At 40.3% G+C, this 24,922-nt stretch overlaps 1 protein-coding gene across 10 annotated transcripts in view; it reads right to left on the bottom strand.

Annotated features, from left to right (window-relative positions):
- The window catches only part of PAM (peptidylglycine alpha-amidating monooxygenase), a 219,289-nt gene extending 196,236 nt beyond the window's left edge, over nucleotides 1–23,053 (bottom strand). For all 10 annotated transcript variants that reach the window (XR_012158986.2, XM_073344599.2, XM_073344602.2 and 7 more), the window contains exon 1: nucleotides 22,966–23,053. The gene's annotated coding sequence lies outside the window, so the exon portion shown is untranslated. The remainder of the gene's footprint in view (nucleotides 1–22,965) is intronic.
- Between the last annotated feature and the right edge of the window lie 1,869 nt (nucleotides 23,054–24,922).

The following is a 24,922-nucleotide window of genomic DNA, read 5'->3' as shown; positions in this document are numbered from 1 at the left end:
ATTAATGTCATAGGGTGATCTCTGGTTCTGGTGTTACGTGAAGGGGTAAATAGCACCTCCTTATTCACTTTATCCATACCATTCATGATTAATTAATCCAATTCGCCACAAAAAAGCAAGCATGTTTTGCATTAAACCAGCTAGACATCTCTAAATCAAAGCTCAATAAAGGCTAATTTAAATTTTAAAATACTCTATGTTATACTGTACATTATTTGGAATTGGGAGATATAGTCTGTGAAGTAACAACATTCCATTGAATCCTTGACAGTGAAATTATTTTGGGGACATTTTATGGCCTGTGTTGTACAGGAAGTCAGACGAGATGATCACAATGGTTCCTTCTGGCCTTGGACCCTATGAATCAGTGCCTTATAACTCTAAGATCCTACTATCAGTCACTTTTTAAATCTAGAAGAGTAGTTATGCACCGTAACTGTTTTTATTACACTATTTATAAACATGGGGAAGTAATAAGGGAAGCAGTAGTTCCTCTATACTAGCAATACCCCACCTAATATAATGGTCACACTTAAAAGCCAACCCCACACACCTACCTCACACCTAAATCCACCTCTCCTAGTTCAGTGTTGGCCTAACTACTAAATTTGAACTATTCTCTTTTCTTTACACTGACCAAGTACAAATTCTAATAGACCTGATTCTCCTCAAAAAGTTTACAATACCTTGAAGGGTTAAAAATTCAAAAGGCTTCAATGAATTTTACATAGAGTAGAATGGTCACTTTTATCTGCAAAATGTAGTCATGCAGCTTTTGTCCATAGCCTGCCATGACGTTTTTGGTAGTTCTTTGCTTGAATGCTTCCCCTGTGACTTCAGGTTAAAAATCCCCAGTGCCTTGCCACACACAAGGCGACTTTTCACTGAACCTTATTTATACTTTTTAAGCATTTGCAATAATGCAGCTGTATGCAGTGATATACCTTTAATATCACATTTGATATTTTGTAATTAGGACAAAATTACAACGCTGTCACATGAGCTAATCTTGTCAAAATGATGTATTTCTATATATAAACACAAAGAGACAGCAAGGTCATTTACACTGAGAAGTTCACCTAAATGCCCTATAAAACTAGCTTAGCAAGTATACTGCACAAACTACATGGTATTAAACAGTTCATTCCAGGCTCTCTCTCCAGTCTGTGCTCATGTAAACAGCATTGTCTGTCACAAACCCCAACATCTTTGTGTGCAGAGAACGAACTGTTGTAGTGTTTGTACAGTTGCTTTGGAAATGGGCTCCAGAATACCACATTCCAACAACATAGTTTGGAGCTCACTTCACCTCATCGTTCAACATCAACATGTCTTGGGTTATGGAACATATGGACTACACGTGCAAGCATATTTATTTCAATTACTTGGTCTGGTCCACTTCAGGCCCTGTAGTGCCAGACATGTGACCACATTTGCCTTTTTCTTTACAAAGAATTTTATGGAGGTAGGGTCTGCCAGACAGACCTTTGCCAATGTAACATGACAACAGTGCTCCCAAGTTTTTTCAGGACCATGATGAGACTTAAATGCAGCACTTCCACTCATTCCTGCACATACCACTGTGGCACAGATGTTCCACCCATTGTGAAACATACACACCCCTTTGGAAACATTTTACTGTTCTTCCTTAAACTCAAGATAACTCCTTCATGAAAGTCTTTTACCTGATAAAGAGACAATCCGATAAATTATCTATAATACCAGAAACAAAGTCTTGCTCACAGCATGATCAAAAATCCTAGATGACACCAGGTAACAACATTGTGATATTCACCAAGTTATTCCAATCCTTAATTTATCATTTTAAAGTTCACATCTACATATCAACGTTTAGGTGAAAGGGGTGTTTGGGGGAGGGGAGCGTTTGTATGGGTTTTTTGAAGTATGCACCACTTCAATTAGGATCTTGCTTAAGAGGCTTCTGTCTCAGTTGGTTTGCTTTGCTCCATAGCTAAGAAAATGGGGGCGGGGAGATTTCAGAAGGTCTGAAGTAACACTTTTGCTTCTAAAATGCTTTGTGTAATGTGTTTACAACCAGCGTGTGCCTAGACACTTATATTAATATATCCATATGAGAAAGCATGCAGGAAGAAAGATGTTCAGTAGATGTTTCCTGCAGTTCAAGCACAGCTCTGAAGATTAAAGTCTGCACCTGAATACAGCACTACAATACCCACATGCATTTCACTGCTTGTAAACATTGATCCTTTAAACGTACTGCCAAAGACAGCCAGCACTTCCTTTTAAAAATATACCAGAAAGGCGGGAACAGCAATGCACACAATACCCAGCAAAGTTTGAGAAGGTGCAGCAGTACACATTTATACTCTTTATGAAGGAATAATAAAAGTGCTGCCACTCAAATTATATTTCAGTTTACATTTTTTGTGTTAGTCAAGAATTCCAACCCCCCATTTTTATATGAATATATACACAGAGCGAGAGAGCGCGCGCGCGCTATTCTGAGGCATATACTAACACTAAAGGACCATTTATGTAGAGAACCACAGGTTCTCTTCCGACAACCTTCCTGTTCAATGTTCAGCCTGAGGAGATGGCTTCCAGTACAGTCACTGATATGACAGTACAGCTTTACGTCTCTTTCACTGGACACAAACAGTGAGACTGTTTGATTTTTCCTAGCGTCTGGCTGAAACTGGTGCTTGGAAGACGGACAACTGACTAAAGCTCAATCCAGAACAGAAAGGAGATGCTGGTTAGCTGTAGGGAAAACCAGAGGGGATGGCAAAAAAAGAATATTTGCTCCTTTGAATATACCCACTTTTTTACAAAGTTCATATTCTAGGGGCTTCTGTTGAATTCTGTGCTGCTTCTGGATGTCCAAAAAAAGTGTCAGAGGCCAAGAGTGCTTTCTATATCTACGCTAAGCAGAGAGGTTGAACATTTTTCCTCTGGGTACAGCAGATCTTGTCTTCATTATCCATGCTTCTGGACACTTCCAGATTTTATTTCTAAAGTGAGAATTACAATGCATTTGTAACAGTGTGCAGATACACTAATGCCTAACCTGTTCCTGATTCACACACATACTCCAGGCAGGGGCCATAACAGCTGCTCCAAGAACAAGTAGGGAGAGACTGCTTGAGAGAAGGCCATTCTCCTAAGCCCCAGAAGTTGTGGGTGTGGGAAAGAAATCCCAAGCTATAGAGTATTTTTGTGTTCAATTTTGATGTTTGTTGTCTGGTTCCTGTGACCAAGAGATACAATTCTCAGAGACCATGGTAAAATGCATCTGAGTTTTTTTTTATGCTGAAACTCTTTACTGGTTTACAGTGTTTCACACATGAGGAATGTTGTACCTGTGTTCCACGCATTGGCTACCAAATAATTTCCAGGTGCAAATTACAAGTGTTAGTTTTGATCAATAAAGGACTTTATTATTTGATTACCAGGCATCTGGGAAACCACCCTCTCTCTACATGCTCTAGCCATCTGGCAGCCTAGATTAGCAGGGAGGCTGCCAATCCATAGATTCGTTCAGCTGTGACAAGGAGCTCTCATTCGAGGGTCCTCAACTTTGGAATTTGCTTCCCCGCTTTAATCCAACGTGACCCAAGTTTAGCTCACCTTCAGGACACACTGAAAGGCCTATTTTCTTAGGTTTTTATTAGAAAGGATGATTCAAAATATCCAATTTTGTTTGCTTGTTTTATTAAAGGGAGGATGGACAAGTTTTTTTTTTTAATTAATTCAAATAAAGGGTGTGTGTTTAAACAAGTGAGATTGGAGACTGAAAATTTGACATTCCAAGGATAAATAGTATCACTATGAATCTACCGCAAGAACAGAATTTATCACCACAAAAATATTTGAAGTGGGATTTTTCCAACAAAGATAAATAAATCTGGAAACAGTGATCTATGGCAAGACAAAAAGAGGCCAAATATCACCTCCCTACTCCTCATCCCTTGAATGTAAAATTGCCTGTGTAGAATATGTATAATTAGTCTCCCACAAAAGAATACTAAACTTTAAGTATGCACTAGACTGGAAAATATTAGGAAAAATTGCTTCCAGGAGAAAATTTGCTATTTAACTAGTACTAGATCTTTTGTTGGCATGAGCCAAAAATTTTACAAAAGAACCAGTATTCTTTTAAAAAGAAAACTGAGAGGAGTGAAGCTTAAATGAGAATGTTCTAGCAATATACCCTTGCATACAAGAAAGAGTTTCTGAAGTTGTCCTTTGAAAAAAAAAAAAGATTTATGATCTTAAGCCCATTGTGACAAAGTGACAATTTTCTGTAATATTTTTATTCCTATGTGTGCCTCAGTTTCCCTCTCTAGTTTGCATTTCTTGAAGAAAGGTTAGGCCTGGTCTACACTAGAAACTTAAGTTGTCTTAACCAAGTCACTCAGGGATGTGAAAAACACACCCACGCACCCCCTAAGTGGCATAGTTAAGCCAAAAACTAACCCTCAGTGTACATACACAGTGCTAGATCGACAGAAGAATTCTTCTGTTGGCCTAGCTGCTGCCTCCCTAGGAAGTCGATTACTTATGCTGATGGGAGAATCCATCAGAGCAGGTAGTGTCTGTACTGAAGTGCAGCAGCAGCGCAGCTGTGCCGCCATAGCATTTTAAGCATAGACATATCCTTAGAACCTGCTCTTGTGCTTGTTTAGGTCACACAACTGTCTGATCCAAAAGAGGGACACAGGGAGCTGGGGGTCAAGACTATTGTAGGAGGGTTGTCATATTGCCACTCTTACTTCTGCACTGCCTTCAGAGCTGGGTGGGCAGAGAATGGCAATTACTGCCCCCAGCTCGAGATCAATAGACTGAAAGGTGTCAGAATATGGGGTAAGAATTTGCTTTTGGGAGGGCCTCAGCAGCTCTCACCTGGTACTAAGGACAAAAGGAAGGGAGCCAGCGTCAGAAAGGGAGTCCATAACAGCTTGGCTGGCTGATTGCTGCAAATACTAAGAGAGCAGCGCACCCTGAAGGGGACTAGTACAACCCTCGCACAGGGGCCTGACTTAGTTGGGTTTGATGAAGCGAGCCAGAGATAGAGAGACAGTACTGGTACTGGAAGGCCCAGTCTCAGAGTCTTGAAGGCCAAAGGCCTGCCCCTTTGGAACTGTGGCACTCTTTGGGATTCAGCACAAGAGATTCATTGCAGCCTGGGGAATAGACCAGACCCTATGGATCCAGGATACCTATGCCCACCCAGATTTTTTCCAACTTTTGTTCTTAGTAGCAGGGAAGAAAAAATCCACAATCCTTCATATTGCCAAGAAATAAACCAGAGTTGTCAAAGGATAACTGATGGGTATGATATAGTTGTCAGCATACCCGCTATGGAACACAGCCGAGAGAGCCACAGCAGGTCAGACTGTTAAAAAACTGGGCAGACACTCCCACATGGGTGGTATATTCTAGAGATTTAACCAAACCAGCAACAAATGAGTGCTCCTGTATCAACACTGCATGTGAAGTTATGAAATTTTGCTATAGGATTGTAACTCAATATACACATTATAACAAGATGATAATACTCAAACGATGACTTTCTGAACGATACCTCACAAAGCACACCTTGTTCAAGATTTATCACAATTTTGTAACAGTGGTGACCATATTAGTGTAGACTGTCACCTTCCCCTTTAGACAGCATCACAACAGTCATTCTTGAAAACTCTGAATAGCTTTTTGAGAAAAAAAACAAAACAAAACTGTGACCTGGAAAATAAACTCCAGAAGACATCAGACTGAAGCAAGACTAAAAGATTTTTTTTCTAAATAAATCATCATCGGGAAGAGAAAGGGATGTATTTGCTTTCCCTATTCCATGTGCTGTAGAACAGAGAGTTTCTAAGCCAACTAGTCTAGTTGGTCTACTTTCTTCCCTTCCCCCTCCTTTCATATTTGTGTCAAACTGTGCCAAAATGTATTTTGCTTTTACAGCAGGATTAACTAAAGGGTTTATTTCCTTGGAAATATGTACAGTATATAATTTGTATCCACTATGGATACCTCAAACTGTGAGGACAAGAAAGAAACTGACAGCTCATGTACTGAAAAAAAAAAAGTGCCTCAGAGGATTCAGATATGTAACATACTAGATTGCTTTAAGACAAGATCCAGTTAGCTGATTTGCAAGGTCTCCATTAGTGCCCCCCGTTTCTGGTGGATATGTTAAATTATTGATAATAGGAGTGTTACAGTAGTAGTTTTAATTGGCTCAGATGACATACCTAAGTAAACACAAAGACTAATACAATGTATATTTTAATCCCCAGTATGCGCAATTCTGTTATTCAGATTAAATGGAAGTCGACAAGAGCTGCAGGGGTTGAAATAACTGTCTAGTCACCTACCTGGGACATGTGATATTTTGGCCAACATGCTTTTTCTTTAAAAGCAATTTCATCTGTCTTCAGATTGACACTGGATTGACAGGAAGAAGCAAACGCTCCAAAGTAGACAGCTGACTATAGTGTACATCAGAAGTAAGAACACTACCCTCGGGTAAAGCACAGTTGGTAACAATGGCAGCCACTGAAATAAGTGACTGCTAAATTATGGGTGAACAGTGGTTGATATCCATGTGATGTGTATATAAGTAACTCTATACAACTCAGAAATGGACCAATAGATTAATTTGCCTATCTTAAAAACTGGAAGGAAAATAGGAAACACTCAGTAAGTTAAAAACAGCCAGCCAGCCAGTTTTTAAGTAAATAGCCTCAACAGTGGCATGCATTTGCTAGCAATACATAGAATACTGACATGTAGTAAAATACTGACCCACAAAATTAAAAAAAAGTTAAAAGAAAGTTATGAAATGTAGACCCCAATAATCCCTTTTAGGGCAGGTCTACACTTAAAACACTGCATCGGCGCAGCTGCACCGATGCAGCTGCTCTACTGAAGTGAAGAGGGGCCTGCGCCAACAGGAGAGCTTCTCCTGTCAGCATAACTAATCCATCTCCACGAGAGGCAGTAGCTATGTCAATGGGAGAAGCTCTCCCACCAATGCAGCACTGTCTGCATCAGGGTTAGGTCAGTATAACTATGTCACTCGGGCGTGGATTTTTCACCCCCCTGAGCGACGCAGTTATACTGATATACATCTGTAGTGCAGACCTGGCTTTAGTTAGGGGAAGTAATGCTGTGTCAGTCTAACTCTCCGCAACACAGATTTAACAAACAAACAGAAAGGTACGACCAAGACATGTCCACACTGATCTATCAATGTGACAAACAATCAATAAACTTTCTTGACTTCACTGAAGTAGAAATGTAGTAAGTTAATTTAAGTAGTCCAGCTTCAGAAGGGACGTTAATCTAATGTCCCTTTTAGTGAAATTTGAGAACTACCACAAGTTTAGAATCAGTAGGTGTAATTTGTAATTAATTGTAATTATTGTCCTTGATAATATTCCCAGCCCTTCATAAGAGACGGTGCAATGAAGAGTAGCGTCTAATGAAAGCTAATATACAAAATTATTACAGTTGTTGATACTGTAGGATTTCAGGCCTCAAATAATTAACTTCCAAAGGTATTATCACAGTGTTGAGTTGATGTTTTTAATGATCTTATTCAAGTTCTTGAACTACTAGCATGGATAAATACATCTGTTCAACCACAAACTGACCTAGATAGCAGGTAGGTCAAGTTAGTCTTCATACGCACCAAAGAAATGTAACAATGGAGACATAAATCAGTGTTTAAAGCAGCCAACTTTATCAAGTGGTTAGAACCCAGAGAACCCAGCACTGAAAAGACTCTTCCGAAGAAAGACCTTTTCCCTAAGAACATAAGCTTACTGTTCTACTGGAAGTTCATAATGATTGTAGAAAGAGTCTTGTCCTGCCTACAATCTCCCAACGGTGCTGAGATAAGGAGTCTTAAATGTCCTCAGGAAGCATGCTCCATTCTATGCTAATCTGCTCCATAACTATGAACTTCAGTCAGGCTGACTTCATCTAATAAAAATATGATTCAGAAAAAGGATACATACCTAAAGATAGGTATTAAAGTGGAGAAACTTGTATTCTGAGATAGAAGATTTCTAAATCCCAATAAAGCAACACTTCAGTGTTGGCTTCCCTAATTTGCTTAAGTAATTGAAAATCATTAACAGTTAATTAGGCATACCAAAAGCCATGTGACAAAAGTAAACCTAGTACAACAGATGGTGCAGAATTCACAAATTACAGTACACGGGAAACTCAAACATGTAGGAAAACAGTCAGATATAAGAGAGCCAACTATAGACAAGCACGTGTAGGTAATACATATTTTGATGATATGGCTATAGAGATGGGAGTTATTGGAAAAAAAGAGAAAATTAAGCTACCTAGGAAAAGTAAGATTCTCAACTGTAGTATTAAATTAATGACTGATGGGGCTGGTGGTACCACCTATCACTAATGTTTGCTGACCGTCATCACTATAAAAAAGAAGCCCCTGTTTTCAGTTGCTTATAAAACTCTGCCATATTTTAACCATTTGGGCTGAAGTGAATTTGTTTGAGATAATTTCATCCAAAACTGTCGAGCCATTTCCAAGAACAAGGCTAGGGAAAAGAATGTTTTTCCTACAATAAAAATTTTTAGCGACCATTTCTTTGAACAACTTTCATGACCCCATGCTTTGAACTTTGGCAGATGCAACACCTCCATGAAAGTAGGCCCCAATTTGGCCAAGTTATAAGCCTTTGGGGGGGAAATAATGGAAGTTCACACATGCTTAGTAGAGACTACCTAGATGTTAGCAGCTATATTCCCTGAAGATTCCATCAGACTGGGCTTGTTACAACACAGTTGAGAAGCCCTTTCCAGGAAACTGCACCTCTGCACTGCAGTGGGCTATGTCAGATCCAGTCCAGACACTTGAAATGAGAGCAGAGAAAATGTCTCACCTGTGTTCTCAGTTACTTCTCTGCTGGGTTCAGGCAGCATGGAGGAGGAAGCTGCCTAATTCAAATGTAGATGGGACAAAAGACAGACTGGGACCAGGAGACTAGGGAGGAGTGGGGGTGATGAGAATGGAAGCTTAGAGTGGAAGGGGGAGACTTGGAGCCAGCAAGGGAAATCGGGGAGGGAGGAATAGAAGTCTGAGATCAGATGAGGAGCTGGGGGAAAACTGGGACTGAAAACCAATGGGGCAGGGAAGACAAAGATACTGAGACAAACGTCAGAGGGACACACACGGATATTGGATGAGGAGCCGAGGAGCCCAGGAAGAAAGACTGGGACTGGGAGCCAGTGGGAGAGGAGACATGGGCAAGGGTACTTGTGCAACTGCATCCAGAAGGCTGCTCTAACTTCGGCTGGGTATGGCCCTAGTAGGGACAATAATATGGGAAGGGACTTAAAGCAACCTTTGCTCTTCATTCTGCTGCATAATATCTTCCCCCAAAAATTTACAGACTCATCTTAGCAATTGATAAATTGCATCTTTTAAAACTGAATCTGCCACCATCCAAAGGAGCTAACAATATAAAGGTTTCCCCAGGTTCATAGTACACTGAATTGAAGAACTTCAACAGTATTTTAAATATTTCATAGTAGTACCAAGATAATTATTTGTAACCCAATTTCAATATGAACATACATACAAAATGGAGTTCAGAATGCAATCTGGAAAAAAGAAAGGGGGGCTGCCAACAGTAAATGTTTCAAGCACACTATTTATAGCTTCAAAAATCTACAAATTGACTCAAAATGACAGTAAACAACACGCATACAAATAAAGAGATGGATTCAAGGTTAATGACATCACTATTTATTTTTAGAAGACAAACACTTCAGCGTGGCTTCAGGAAAGTACTACATGTTAGTTATTTCATACAGGTCATCCTGAATGTTTAAGGGGATTTATGTTTATTTTATAATTACAAAGCAATGTTGAACAAAAATAAATCTTATGTGAAATTCACAAATATTTATTTTTCTAAATTGTGTTACAGTTTGTTTAAGTTCACCTCCTAATGTTGACTAATTTTAAAAACTCTCCAGAGCCACTACCTACACCCACCTTTCCTAGCTCTAGCTTTTACTGCCCTAGAGAGTTCTTAAGGAACAGTGGCATAACTTAGTAGTCCAGGGAGCCTGAGGAGCATAGCTTTATGGGATAGAGCAGGGATCGGCAACCTTTGGCACGTGGCCCGTCAGAGTAAGCTGCCTGGCGGGCCGGACCAGTTTGCATACCTGCCACGTCCACAGGTTTGGCCGATCACAGCTCCCCCTGGCCGCGGTTCACTGCTCCAGGCCAACGGGGGCTGCAAGAAGCAGCAGCCAGGACATTGACCCACAATATTCCACATAATTTACCATTTATAGGATAAAGTGTAATGGAAATTGAGAAACATGTGATGGGTTCATCACAGAAAGTGTTGCACAGCAAACAAATATAAAATGTAAATGTATTTTTAAATGACACACACTGTCAGATAAATAAAGCCAAAAATCAACTTACAAAGAATATCTGAAATTCTTTTCCCACATAAGTTACATAAAACTAAGGCACTAAAATATTTGTATACAGGAAAAAAAATAGGTGTCCTTTTGATGCAAAGTGCTTTACTATTAAAAATACAATTAGATATGTACAAAACACGCCAATAACAAACAAAAATACTAGTAGTTCCTCAAGCACCATACAACCTACAAAATAAAGTAAGTTTTATTGTCTAATTTCCCTCCTCCTCCTGAGAGAAGGATTAATACAGACCTCCAGTTGTGGGCTCCCTCATAGCTCTGGGACCACCCCTCCAAACTAAGGTGAGCAGACAGCACCATCAAGTGGAGGTTTGAAGATGAGCACAGTCCAGAAAGGCCAATAAACCTTCTTCAGAGTAGTTTCTTCACATAGGTTGGATCCAGTCTTTTTTAGCCTTTGCATCTCAACAAATCATATTTGCAATTCACTCCTTTTTCTACTGGCGGCCAATGCAAAGAATGTTCACAAGTGGTCACGTAAGAGAATAAACAAATTCCCACATTCTGCCTGTGATGGAGATGCCCTGCTGGTAGCTCACAGCAGAAGGAGTTTCAATGGCAAAATCCTGTGACAGGAACTAGATCACTGTGAGGAAGGAGAATCTCCCAGGTTACAAGTCTGGTAGAAACATCCTGACTTCCTCAGAAAACTGATTCCTTAAGATTGTGAATAGCCAAGAACCATCTCCAATTTATTAACACATTACAAGATCTGGTTGTACCCTACAATGTTATTATTCAATGTTAAGGCATCACTTAACATTGAATAATATGAGTAGGAAACAATATAACTCTGCATCACATCACATGACAAGATTTGGGATGTAGACTCAAATTAGCCCCTTATTTTTTTTTAATCCATTTTTTAAAGCATCAACTGGATTAGTCAAGAAAAGCTGTGGATTCCCTTGTGACTGTGCTCAAATGGAGTGATATAATTCCATAGTCCAGACCATCAATGGTAGCTTTTGGTGAATTAACTGCTCATTCTGTTCAATTTATTCTGAACCTGATTTGGAGCTCACCTTTGATGATGAGGGGAAAAAAGAGCTGGTAGGCCTTGAGCATCCCAAATGAGAAACAAGGATTGATATCAAACTTCTCAGGCCAGTAAGAGGAGAGAAAAAAAAAAAAAAAAAAAGGAGTACTTGTGGCACCTTAGAGACTAACCAATTTATTTGAGCAGAGCTGTAGCTCACGAAAGCTCATGCTCAAATAAATTGGTTAGTCTCTAAGGTGCCACAAGTACTCCTTTTCTTTTTGCGAATACAGACTAACACGGCTGTTCCTCTGAAAAAAAAAAAAGATGGCCCACAACTCAGCCAGATAAACAGGATGTTCCTACCTGATTAATCTTCTCCACACAGAAAGCCAAAAAAGTCTCAAAGAGAGAGACTCTATCCAGGTTTTTCTACTCTGCTTATCACACAGTATATTGTCACCTGACTGAATTACTAGTATGTTTGTCCAAGGCTAGAGATATTCCAGCTACATCAGATTTGCCACCACACAACATCTATGGTTAACTACTTGCTGTATCTATTCCTAGCCTCAAGAACAGTGTTCCTATAAGCCTGCATAAATTATGTATATAAAGAAGTCAGTTTAATTTGCAAAAGTTCATATGCCATCTCCTCTCAAACCTCTGGTTAAGTTATTTAAATTCAAGTTATCATTAAACCATGAGGCAGGCATTCTGTACTGATAAAGTCAAACTGTGGACAGAAGCCAGAAAGTCAAGCACTCCAAACAATGAGATATACTAGCCTTCAACTAGTTTAACCACCACCAATCCTGGGGCAGCTGTGATTCACCAGGAGATCATCATCAACTCACACAACAATTTAAAAATATTCAATATATAAATCCTGTATTACATATGTCCAGTCATTTCCAACCTGAAATATTTATTACTCATGCACATTGCAGTAGCAACTTCTTGCCTGCTCTTTAAAAAGAGGACAACATAATTAAGCATATGAAAGACTATGTATATTTCCTCTCCTGATTGCTGGGGCTCCTTTATCTTCTCTTTGCTGTTCTAGGATTGCATATTTTCAGATTGATAATATTTTTATTTGCCTTTGTGTATTCTTGGGTGTTATTTTTAATACCATTGCATAAGCTGCAAAGAATATTTTTGATACAGTAATTTAAAGTTAAATATTGTGACAGACATTACTTCTGAAATGCATACATCCAAACCTGGAAAATTAAGGGTTTACTCAAACAAAGAGCCATTGAAAGCTGCCTTAAGCAGCTACTTGATGGACAAAATCAAAACAAAAACAACAACAACAAAAGGACATTCTCCTAAAGAGGTGAAATATAAAACTATCCATTACATTTAGTGATAGCTTGAGGATCTCTCTTAAGACAAGAGTTTCAATGTTCAGGGCTAACTGCACCATTATCCCTTTCCCTATCCTGCAATGGAATTCAGATATTCTCCCATGCCTGGACCTGGCCCTGGGCTACAGTACCCTGTGTATCAATCATTCCTACCCAGCAGGTCCGGCTGACTTTAGGTACCTGCTGTTCTTCCCCAGTGGTATATGGTGATCAGACAGTTCTCTGAAAATAACAATATTGATTATTTTGCAGTAGGAACAAAGCATTTCAAGAAAAATTGTTTTAAAACAAACAGCCTACATGTTTGTCTATCTTACCTAAAGACTTACCATCCCCTAATAATTTAGCAAGCCCTAACTTCTTCAGACCCCCATCCTGTGGCTCAGCCTGACTCTCCAAAACAACTAACTTCCCCACTGTGTTTCCCTCAAGAATGTGTTCTTTAATAAGCCTGCCAGAGTTCTTTTGATCACCTGCATTGTGGTGCCTTTTCCTGTCCTGGTTTAAGCCAGCTTTGTAAATTATCTGGAGAGAAGGCAAAAATCTCCATAGCTAGTAGTCCTGGCATTGCCCCTTAACCGCTCACAGGTCTGCAGAGAGATACCTTATCTTGAGCCATTCTTTCTATTCCTGCTTGTTTTTTCAGAAAGTCTCACTTTGTGTTAAAACCAACAGTCATACAGAACACATCTCAATAACCACGTCAACATACAATATTAAGAAATTACAAAGCAGCTCCAGATGCATCACAAAGAGGATCTACAAGAGCAGTCTTCAGTGTTATAGGTTTATTGTACCATAACTAACAGTTATAAAAATATTTTATTCAGCAACTTTAAGAAAATGTAACCAGCATTCACATGAACAAGTGATATCAGTCTATGTTCAGAAGAGACTGACGTGTCACAGACATTTCTCCCCTACCCTGGCTACAGCAAGTGACCATTCTGCATCCACTGCTGTGAATTACTGACCACTTAGAGAGAAATACACATTGTTCTCACCAAGAAGAGTTATTTTTCCCATGATCCATAAATTTATGGACACCCCTTTGGCATGATAAAGTTATTAAGCTCCTTTCCACAAAGGAAAGGCCATAACAACTCACTGCCACCATCATCACAGCTTTAGAGTTATGGGTAATATGAAAGATAACTGCCCTTCCCAAGTAAGTTATATGGGCAATTTTTTATTATGGAATTAGAAGGTATTTTTATATAAATCACTGTGCCTTATTAACAAACAATTTAAACCCACTTTAGATTTTGTGATTGAGTCATAAAGAAAACCTTTTCATGCCTGTGAAATTCTTATCAGAAATGGCACAATCATCAATCTGTTCCTATAGGAGGGGGCCTTTATTGAGCAGCAAAGGAGGCAGTCAAAGCTGTCAATCATTAACAGACCTCTGGAAGAGGACCCACCATTTCTTTAAGTTTCCAGAACGGTAACTAGGATAGTACTGAGAATTATAATTTAAAATCGTTTTAGCATAATTACTGACTTCCACTTATTTCCTAACTAGTGTCTTCAGAGAGAATGCCACCCCTTAAAGTGAGTTTCGACTGGTGAACTTGATCTCTCTATATTAAAAAAGAGACGAGAAAGCCAGAATAATGTGCATTTTGCCTTTTACTCAACTAATACACACATCAACTTGTCACAGAGGGACATAACTAGCAATGCTTATGTACTTTATATACAGATGGAGTAAAGAGAAATCCTCTCCACAGTGAAATGTTGCAAATAGCCTTGCCAATAGCACCTATCTAGGCTACCATCATTTTCAGATGCAATAACTTGGAAAAGGAGAGCAACCTCTAATTTTGGAAGCAAGTTACCTGACACTATTTTCTAATCTGAACACTCATAATCAAGTATATTAGAAGTATGAGAAAAATGTCTTAAATATCAAAAATATCAAACCCCACACACTGGTATTTCTAACCTTCAGCTTCCACTGCAGTGAGGAAGTAGTTCCTAGTCCAATTATATTCAGCATCTCGGACTTCACAGAGCACATGTGTGCACAAAGATAAAACTAACTGGGGTAAAACTGGTTTCAACCAAAGTCACCTCAATTTCAAAAAGCCCATTGAAGATAGCGAGTATATATTTGAAAGCCAGTTAATAGTGTACCAATGATTTTAAATAAATACAAATATATAAGTTATCTAGAAGGGATTACTTGTGTTTAATCTTTTCAGAACTTGTTTTCTATTAAACTGCTTGGAAATGACCATTTAAAAATTTTTATACAGTGTAATATTTTCACTTTTTTTGAAAATGGAGTTGGGCACTTTTGAAAATGTTACCCTTCATAGAGACAACATTTATTTTAAAAAGGTCATTTCCAAAAATTTAGAAGATTTTGTTTAAAATTATGGTCTACATAAGAAATGTAAAAACATATACCACATCCACATAAAATCTGCCATGAGATGAAAAATACCTCTTTATTCTAAAGAGAGATATCAACCCTCCCGGAACATTTCCTAAAAGCCCAAGAAATAGAGGAGTCTTGCTGCCAGCCCTGAAGATTGGCATTCAGGCAATTCATTAATGTGGTGGTCTGATAAGAATGTTCACTGATTAAGGGCTCCTCATGGAGAATGCTCTGCCCGTCTGAAGATGTTCTATTTTAGGAGCCTCTATTGATTGTAACCATAAATATACCACATGGGGAGAAAAGGTTTCTGTCAATTAAGTTAGTCCAAAACCATTCAAGGCTTCATTGCTCAAAAATCAACACCTTAATTTCAGTCCGGGAGCATTGGAACACAGACATTCAGGGACAAAACACTCAGCTCAATAAGCACACAGCCACATTCTGCACTAACTTGAGAATATGAACAGGCTAAAAGGTGCAGAGCATACTGAGGGGACAAAGCATCCACCAGTAAAGGAGCTCTGCCTCTGTAAGAAAGCCCTGTAGCCTGCTGGCCAGATGTAGATGAAGAAAGCAATAGAGTTGTAAAAGGATAATTTTATGGTAGCATAGATTCATAACCGCATACAAAATTGCAAAACAGCAATTTCTATTGTGAATAGTAATTGATTATAATTTGCAGCACGAAAAAGGAAGTCTTTTAAATGTCTGGTTCCAAAAGCATAGCAAACCAGCTCCTCCATACAACATAGCAGTCATGGTATTCTATCATGCCTCTTGATGACACAATTGTGGTTTCACTCTTCAAAAGAAGTCCCTGCAACAGTTTAAAAAGCTTTATTTTCACCTGTAAAAGTACCTTCAAACACTACTTATCAGAGTTATAGAAGAAGTCTTAAGTCATTTAATTAATTGTCCTTATGCTTCATAAGTCAGTTTAGGCACATCTTTACTCATAAGCATATCACCATTGTAAAAGCAAGGTTTTTACCCCGGCCAATAAAAACCCCACTTATTTACAGTAAACTCCCACTCCTGAAGCATCTGAAATCTACAGCATTGTGCTCGTGCAGGAGATACTAAAACTGACTAGGCTATCTTCATTGTCTGAGTGCTTGAGTGTACATAGTAAACTAAACAGCATTAATAGAAAAAAAACAGATTTTTTTAAAATTCAGTTTAATAATGTACGGTATGTTAGTAGCAATACATGAGGATTTTTTTTTAACCTCTAAGATTCTTAACCTGACATTTCTTTAACTCACTCATTGCATGAACCCTTTGAAACTTGGTGTTAAGATCCCCTCTCTCTCAATTCCTCAATGCTATTGTACAGACAATTTTTTGTTATTGTCTGGCTTGTCATGAGTATTGGACTTCTGGCATGGATTTTATTAAAAGAAAAACAAGGACCATTTAGGTATATTTATTTATATGAACTTTAGAAATAGAAATAAGATACATGAAGCTTTTCAACCTTGTAATTTCATTTAACAGACTATTTAAATTGTTTTGTCAGTTGCAGAAAGATGTATCACATAGAACACAGAGTTTAATATCATAACAGAAACGAACTAAGTTATTGTCTACATACATTTGTTCTCTGAAAAACTGAGCACTATATATCTCTGTTACCTAAACCTGTGGATTAATCTCATTTAATATCCTGATATAACAATAATGAAGCAAATTAATGCTATGGGAGGAAAAGACAGTGGGCTATAGTTATTAGGCATTATTATAGCCACCGGGGTCTATAACTGGATGCCTGCTGTGAAGAGAAAGCTCTTCTACACTGACGATTGCAGAGCCCTTTCCTTAGACAGAGGTCAAGCGTCTCATTTCTGTTCACCACTGTGAAAAGAATTCTTCCTAACAGAAGGCTCTTTGCACATTGTCTACTTACATCCTTCTAGAAACGATTTACAAATTATTTATCTGCACAGTTAGGGTAGCTCACTAGACTACAGACCAAAACAATATCAAAATATCTTCTTAAAAGAAGAGTATAGATAACAGACTTGAAAAACAAAGCAGAAATATCTGACACTGAACAAAAAGGGCCAGAAATAGCCTGATGTGCAACAAAGTTATAAACAAGCTGCTTCTGCTCCACTCATTGTAAGGAAAACTGATAATTGACAAGCATAAAATAAGTTCCACTCAAAAACTTATGTTTCGAGAACATTAATATCCAAAAGCTGTGGTGGGCCATGCAACCTTAACCCTGCCTTTTTTGTACGTACATTACAGTTTTGTCTTTAATTACATGGTCATATTCTTTTTCTCATAATAAAAGAGTTCACTACAACCTTAGGTACAAGAGCAGCTCTCTGTAGTGTCTGTTACTCCTATGTACTTACGATATTTACTCCCATCCCTTCTGATATTTTGACATTTGTTTTTATCTTAAATTGGGACAAAGTCATATATGAAATTTTATCATGCAACAGAAAATTCAAATAAAATTGGTTCAAAAATGTTGAACCAAAACATTATGACTTTCCTGAATAGAAACATTTCATTTTGGTTTGTCAAACTAGATCTAAATGTTTTGTTTCAGCATTTATCTGTGACCCCTGAGCTGCCGTGGTAACTCATGGAAATTCTGGTTTTGGTTCCCTCACACACTATTCTCATCTACCAGCAAAATTTCCTGAGCGGACTGCATTTCCCACAATGCAGCAGAAAACCCCCTTCCCTTTCCGCTACCCTCCCACCCCCCTTGTTGAACTGATATTGGGAAACCCAGCTCATTGAGAATGGGGGCATGAGTATCCAAACCTCATTTCACATTATGCACTGCAACAGTTCCAGCAAAAACAGACCAACGTCTAATGCAGGGGTTCCCAAACTTGGTTCCCACCACTTTCTACAGCTCCCATTGGCTGGAAAAAGTGACCGTGGCCACTGCAAGCTGCGAATGGCTGCACCTGCGGATGCTCAGATTAACAAAGCACCTCACAGCCCACCAGGGACTTACCCTGAACAAGCTGCAAACCAAGGTCTAATGGATACAAAACAAAAACATTTTGATTTAGTTTGACAAACTGTACTATTTTGATTCATGTTGACCAGCTCCCAAACTAAATACTTCATTTTGATTTTTTCCCACAATGGAAAATCTAAATGTTTTTGGGAATATGAGATTTCCCTGCAGAAATCATCTATTTTGCAGAAACTGACTTTTTCACTGAAAAGACTGCAATGGAAAATTCCTAACCAGCTCTAATACGTTCACTAAACTCATGATCATACTGGCAAAGAAATATGCCAGTTTACTGTGATTTTAAAGCAGAAACACCCACTGAAATAATTTCCGTCTACAAATGTTCTACCTATTCCTGTTTCAACTACGGTCACGTCATGTTCAGACACCAGCTCTCTGTATACCAATAGGGTCTCCACTATGTGTGCAGATTTTACGATCAGCTTTTAAGAAATCACTGCATACACTGCAGCTCCAAAATACACACTTTCAACCATTGTGCTCAAAAGATACTATTTGAATATGCAAACATTGTACTTGTGCACGCAGATACTAATTTTTCATGTGCAACAAGCATTTTTGGCCATTTAACTATGTATTTATATTCCTCCTCCCAATCACTGTAGTGTCCAGGCTTCTCACAAGTATTCATGAATTTATGTTCGACTCCCATTTGAGGTAGGGATGTATTTATATACGTTTAAAAAATGACGAACTGAGATAAAAAGAGATGAGATTTGTGCACCCAGGAAGTATGAAACAGAAGAAGGAACTGAATCCCAAATCTCACTGGGGTATATCTGTCGTGTACCTTAACTACAGACCACTCTTACCTCACCACAACTTAGCTGAGTTTTGAAAATTCAGCCCTTAAAAACTAAAGAAATGTGCCATAACTGGCAATAATTTTGAATGACACTGCTTTTATGAGCACCAATTTAAGTTTTCCTGTCTTATTTATTTATTTTAAGATATCTCTTTGCCACAAACCACCTAACAGTTTAGAGGGGAAAAAGAATGAAATGAGTATTTGTTAAAAAAACATCAGATTGATAAATCTGGAAAAAGGTCTCCCTATATCCACAAAAACAGGCTAGAGAAAGGCACTGGAGGTATCCAGCAAAGAGTAAGATCAAAACCGAAGCTGCATATAGAGTAGATCTTTCCTTCTCACATCAGCCCAAAAGCTCTGAACTGTGTGTGTGCACACACACTTGGAGGAGATGGAGTTACTTGTGTTACTTTAATGGACTGTAAGATGTTTATGATTATTTTTACAAATAATCTATATTGTTATTTCTGTGTCTTACACTAGAGTTCTCTTTTTGCCTGGAAGTATTTCAACTTGGATTGAAATGGTAGAAACTGAATAAATACAAAAAAAAATAATAATAAAGCAAGTTTTGATAATATACATAGGAATTGCCATTGTAGATCAGACCCATGATCTAGTCCAGTGAACTGTCTCCAACAATGGCCAGAACCAGATGCCTCTGACAAGGTACAAAAACCCACACTACATAAGTGAGGTATAACTTGCCCCCATGAAGTCTCATCCTAAAAGTTAGATATTGGCTTAAACCAGGGTTTAAATTCAGCCGGAGCTGTTCAGAGCTTTTCAAATCCGCAAGGCAGAAGCTGCAAGCTCTGGGAAATACTTCTATGAGAATTTAAACCCTGGTTTAACCCCTGAAGCATGAGATTTTAACGTAGACAAACTTCGGAAGTAAGATTAACACTACATATCTTTATTATCCATATAAACATCCAATCCCTCTGTGAATCTTACTAAATTTATGTTCTGTTGACATCCTGTGAGAGTGAGTTTCACAGTCCAATTATGTGTGAGCAGAAAATATTTTTTCCATTTACAATTTTGATTTTGCAACCTTTCAGTTTAATTTTGAAGGTCCCCATGCTCTTGCACTGAGACAATGACAAGATTATAACCTGTTTCCCTTTGAGCAGGGGTGAAAGTAAGCCGGTTCGGTACCAGTAAACAGTGGCCCCCGGTACCGACCCAAACGCAGGTGATGTTAAAGCGCTGCCGTGGCAAAGGACCCAGCTTAAAGCACTCGCGGGGGGGGGGGGGGGGGGACCAGCAGGCAAAAGGAGCTGCTGCCCCAGGGCCGGCAATTTAAAACGTCCTGGGGCTCTGGTTGCTGCTGACGTGGCAACAGTCAGAGCCCTGGGCAGCAGGGGCCAGGCAGCGCGGATGCACTGGCTGGGGGACACTGACCCCCCCCTCCCTGCCCTTCCGCCTCAGGCCCCACTCCTTCTGGGGGCCAGAGCCAGCCCCCGTTTTGGTAAGTCCTCTGTGTTACTTTCACCCCTGACTTTGAGCCATAACAATACTTAACAAGGAGGTAATATGCTATACAGAGGTTCTGCCCTTACATACATGCGTATAATTCATTGCAATCATGGCAATTGTAGACATATATTCAAGACCAAACTTTGTCTCAGTCTAAACACTGTGACACCCATTGCACATGTTTAAGTCACTTCCAAAATAATAGAGGAAGTAAGGTGTTCAAACTAAACCCCCGTTGGAAGTCCCCTGATTTGGAGCTCCCTCCCTTGCTTCATAAACAAATTTAACAGGATAATAAATACAATTTAAGACCTTGTTTTTGCAACTCAATCTGTAGATTTAGAACCCTGCACAAACCTCTACTGAGTTCAACGAGTTCTGTGCAGGTCTCCACTTGCACTGACCTAGTTGCAGTAGAAAGACCTAGATATTACACACACCTTTTGGTTATTAGCCCTTTCCCGACAATTTATCATCTTTTCACCACTGGTACAACTCCCATGGTGGGAGCACTAGACCAGGGAAGGTGCCAGGTTGTCAGGAGTGTTTTAATCACCACATCATCTAACCCCTAATGCTGTTCTGAGTTTATTTCGTCATCCAGGAATTAGTTGATTCATTCTGTTAACAAGGTGAGATGACTAGTCATTTATATTTTATTTTGTACTGTGAATTTTAAATCATCAGATAGGAACTTTATGTTTTATTTTTAATTAAATCTAAATTGATCAAAAAAGTGCTAATTATAGTTAAGATTTCTGGAAAGTCAGCATTTGGCTTCTGGAATCTGGGACCATCAAAGGTTCATTATATTTTTTTCAGTACACTACCACACAAAAAGGACATGTAAAGTATGGCCCAGGGAAGATAGGGATGGTGGGGCCTTGTTTGACATCTGGCATTGTAGGAAGGATTCAGAATACCAAGCTATGAGCCTGTGGTTTTGTTATTTTTTTGTTTGGTTTTGAATAAGGAGCTTCGATAATTAGTGTTTCTATTTTAATACCCATACTTGAGTTACATTGTAGGTTAACATTTGGTAATTTATACTGTGTTTCTCTGGAGAGCTCTGTGTGTGTGTAACTCATTATTTCTCATGTGAGCATTTTTATGTCTTCATATCATCTTTACAGAGTCTTCCAAAATATGCTGATGCAAAACTTTACAGGGATAGTGTCAATTTACATTTTGGCCTAATGGCTATGTTTTTCAAAAACAACCTTCTATAAAAATCTAACACCCAAAGGTTTCTAATTCTCAAATATTCACATGGGGAATTCAGACGTTTTTAAAACAAGTGTTCTCCAGTTGACAGAAGAAGCCAGAACATGTAGTGCTGGGTAGCTTAAAGTGAAACTATGACCAAAAGCATACATTTAATTGATTTTCATTGCTCACCTTGTAAGTGCACAGAAGTCAGAACATAAACAATTTCAAACGTGAAGTGTAAGAATGAAAAGCACTTTCAATAGCGGATAAGTCAGGTCCATGATAAACAAGATGGCACTACCGACAACTGCAATTTAAAAAGCTGCACCACCACCTTTAATATACCTGACTCTACTACCGACTCTTCCTCTCACCCCAGGACAAATACTACGAGATTTGTTGTGCTACTATCATATCAAAGATGTACCTGTGTGTGTATATATGTAAGCAATGCAGCATAAGAAACTTTGGTCAAAGGGAAACTGAAGTGTTTCTTGGGCAAGGTAGAAAGAACAGCATATGAAGGTACAGCTAGAGGATGAGAAACACACACTTGTCAAGTAGCGCTGATCCACCACTCCAGACACAGGAAGGGGTGTGAGTCTTCCATTAAACGGGAAGCCATAAAGCGACTTTCTAAATCCCGAAGTAACCAGGAAAACACAAAAAAATGGTCGTTTCTTCGTAGGAGACACAAACCGCTAAGCAACAGGGGCTGCAACAGAAACCCCAACTACCGCCCCCGCCCGCAAGAGCAGAGGGACCCGTTCTCTCCGCAGCAGCTGGGCGAGGAGCGCCCCCGACTCAGCACAGACCCTCGGCCCGGAAACCAGCGGGGGAAGCCCTGGCCCAGGAGCGGAGCAGCTGGTGGCCTCCAAGCCTTAGGGGCGACTCACGCTCTACCCTTGCCCAAGCCGAGCCCGGCCGGCCCGGGCCCGGCCGCTGCCAGACGCGGGGGCGGTAGCCCCCAGGAAAAGTTGCTCCCATACAGTGGCCCAGCCCGGGCCAGGGAACGAGGGGGCGCGCGGCGGGGTAGGTGCCCTTCCCTGCCGGGAAACACGTGCCCGGGGGGTGCCTGGGCAGGGGGCGCTTGTACCAGGCGGGCGGGGGAGAACGCTGCAGATGCCCGGGGAAGAGAAGACGGGGGTGGCCGCACCCAGCTCTGGGGAAGGGAGGAAACGACACAACTCCCCGGGGGCCGCAGCCCCACGCACTCACCCGCTGCCCACGGCGGCTCTGGCGTTGGCGGCTCCTCCTGCCCGCGGCCGCTGCTTTACCCGACGCTTCCCCCGAGCCTGACGCCGAGCCCGCCCCGCCCCTAGGCAGAGCCGCCTGCCCCGGCCCGGCCGCGGCTCCGCCTCCCGTCCCTCCCCGCAGAGCAGCGCCGGGAGCCAGCCGCGCACCGCGCCCGCTGGAGCGGCCTCCCCAGCGCCCGACGAGCCACTGCTCACGTCTCCCGGCGAACCCCGCCTGAGGCAGCCTGGGCTGGGAGAGACACCGGGGTGCAGGCAGGCAGCGTCCCCGCTCTGGCGATGGGGTGGGGAGTGCAGGGTGTCTGTCCCCGCGCCGGGCTGTGGGGTGGGATGTGGGGGTGCAGAATGTCCCCGCGCCGGGCGGTGGGGGGCGACAACATATGTAATAGAATAACGCCGTGTGTTGGGGCGTGAGTGGGAAGAGCTCCCGGTGCAGGGGGTATTTCACGGAGAAACCTCCTGAGCTGTCATAAGAGATCAAAGAGAAGGAGAGTCTGCTAGGGGAAAGGTGTCTTTGGGAGCATAAACCGTCTCTTGATTTTGGGAGAGTTTTTCTTCAGACAACGCTGTCTGAGAGAGGAGGAAGAGTTGGTGCAGGCAGGGTACAAGCAGCTGAGAAACTCCTTTTAAGGGGGTCTGGGGTGTTCCCAGCTAGGGAAATCCTTGAAAACATCCTGCCGTGTAGTGCTTTCCCATGCTGAATTCTCATTGTAAACAATCTGGAGAAAAGGGGGACAAACTACACTAGAGGCAAGGAAAGAACATTGCTCTCACTGGAAAAGCTCCTGGACAATGAACAGCATCAATAACTGAAAGCAGATTTGTTATAACATGCAAAGAAGAGGAGCTAGAGATCCTCTAGATGCTGGTGCTGTTGTCATGCTTTTGGAATAAAATTAACTGTAATTTTCAAATCTTACAGAGAAAAAGTAGCTTTGGTTGGCTTTTGGGAAGCTGATAGTGAAGAAGACTGCAGTGCCCCTTCTGTAATGGGATGATCCAGCTGTGACAAACTCAATGAGTTTATGCCCAAATAAATTTGTTAGTCTCTAAGGTGCCACAAGGACTCCTTGATGTTTTTGTCTTGGTAAAACACTCTACCAAATCCCTTTTAATAGGTTTTTTATGCAGATTCAAAATTAATACCAACAGCTAGATTGTGCAACCCTTACATTGGTGAGTACTTGCTTTCCCAAGTTTTCCTATTAAATAGAAATAATCATAAGAGTAAATGCTCACCAACATGAGTAAGGGTTAGAATCATAGAATATCAGGGTTGGAAGGGACCTCAGGAGGTCATCTAGTTCACCCCCCCTGCTCAAAGCAGGACTAATCCCCAATTTTTGCCCCAGATCCCTGAATGGCCCCCTTAAGGATTGAATGCATAACCCTGGATTTAGCAGGCCAATGCTCAAACCACTGAGCTATCCCTCCTCCTGAAGGGTTCCACAATTTCAATGCAAATGAGTAAGTAGTTCTTTCCAAATGAGTGAATGTTGGCAGGTCTGAGATTACTTTGGGGTTTCTCGGTGGTGTATATTACATTGTATGCCAATCCACCCTAAAGATGTTAAGAGGAATGTAACTTGTGCACAGTTTGCTTGTGGACCAGTTGGATAATAAATGGGTGGGTGAAGAGAGGTGGGATCTAAATAGGAAAAGGAACTGTGCACAACTAACTCTTAAATTATTTCTAACAAGTTGCTGATCATTCAAACTAAAAGTTCAGAAATGTGTTTCTTAAATTTATCTTGGAGGCCCACTAAATGAGAATACTAGTGAATACAAATATTAATTTCGAGAGGACTGTTCACAGTAGTAAAGTTAAGCAAATGTTTAAGTGCTTGCATTCAGCATTTTTAAATTAAATGTCTTAAGCTTGACACACAAAGCAGTAAGTCAGTGAATGGCTAAGGCCTTGA

This window comes from Lepidochelys kempii, chromosome 5 (genome assembly GCF_965140285.1).
Source record: "Lepidochelys kempii isolate rLepKem1 chromosome 5, rLepKem1.hap1, whole genome shotgun sequence".
Taxonomy (NCBI): Eukaryota; Metazoa; Chordata; order Testudines; family Cheloniidae; genus Lepidochelys; species Lepidochelys kempii.
This window is presented reverse-complemented; position numbering and strand designations above follow the sequence as displayed.